Raw genomic sequence first — 1,431 nt, 5'->3', positions numbered from 1 at the left:
TTTTTTTTTTTTCCTCTAGCATCTTTCAGGAATTATTTTTTATCTTTGATTTTCTGCACTTTAAATATGGTATGCCTAGGTGTAGTTTTCTTGGCATTTATTCTGCTTGGTGTTTTCTGAGCTTCCTGGGTATGTGGTTTAGTGTCTAATATTAATTTGGAGAAATTGCCAGTCATTATTGCTTTAAATATATCTGCTATCCATTTCTTTCTTTCTGCTTTTCCTTGTATTTCCATTATGTGCATGTTACAACTTTTAAGTTTCCCCATTGTTTCTTAATAGTCTGTTCTATTTTTTGTTTTCATCTTGTTTCCCTTTGTTTTTCAGTTTGGGTAGTTTCTATTGTCATATTCTTGTGCTCAGAGATTTTGTTCTTCAGCTCTGACCTGTCTGCTAATGAAGCTCATCAAAGTCATTATTCATTTTGGTCACAGTGTTTTTTATCTCTAGCTTTTCCTTTAGAGTCAGTCTTCGAATTTTCATCTTTTCTCACATTTTCCATCTGTTCTTGCATGCTGTCCACTTTTTATACTAAAGCCCTTAGCATATTAATCATATCTATTTAACTTCCCTATCTAATAATTCAAACATCCGTGCCATGTCTGGTTCTGATGCTTGTTCTTTCTCTTCAAACTGTGTTTTGTGGGTTTTTTTGTTTTTTTACCTTACTATGTCTTTACCTTACTTCAGTCTTTCTTACTGAAAGGTGGACATGATGTACTGGGTAAAAGGAATTGCAGTAAACACACCTTTAGTAAAGTAGTGGTAAGGCGAGGATGAAGAAAAGCTTCTCTAGTCCTATGATTAGGTCTCAGTCTTTTTCTGGTGAGCATGTGCCCCCGGACTGTGAACTTTACCGGTGCTTCTACCTCTCCCTTAGGTGAGACAGGCTGGCTGGAGGTGGCTGGAGTTCAGTATTTCCCTTCCCTCATTTGGTTGCCTCTGATAAAACCACAGCAGATCAGACTCCGGCAAAATAGTTTCTCCTGAAGGCAAGGGTTATTAAGAATGACAGAATACTCTGGTGAATTTTAAAATGGTTCCTTTGCCCCTCCTTCTGCCAGAAGTACAAGGGGATTTTTCTCAGATAATTCATTGTGAAAACTAGGTTAGGTTCCTAGGGGTAAAAGTCATAAAAGTATGGGAGGTCCCCCAGTGACGGGATCCCCCTGAAGATTTTAACTCCTGGATGCATCCACACTGAGCTTCCAGCAATTCATCAACTACAGTTTACATTTTGCTAGCCCAGTGCTGAGTCCTATGGAGGTTTCTGCCCAAGAGTTTTTGCTCTGATTAATTGTGATTCCCTGTATCTACCTGTCTTTCTCTTCAGTGTTAGGGTCAGCAGTTTGCCCTGTGACCTAACTTCTCTGACAGATTTAAGAAGAGTTGTTTTTTTTTTTTTCGGTTTGTTCAGCTCTTTACCTGTTG

This window comes from Propithecus coquereli, unplaced genomic scaffold, assembly GCF_000956105.1.
Source record: "Propithecus coquereli isolate 6110/MARCELLA unplaced genomic scaffold, Pcoq_1.0 Scaffold17, whole genome shotgun sequence".
NCBI lineage: Eukaryota > Metazoa > Chordata > Mammalia > Primates > Indriidae > Propithecus > Propithecus coquereli.
Note: the sequence above shows the minus strand (reverse complement) of the source record.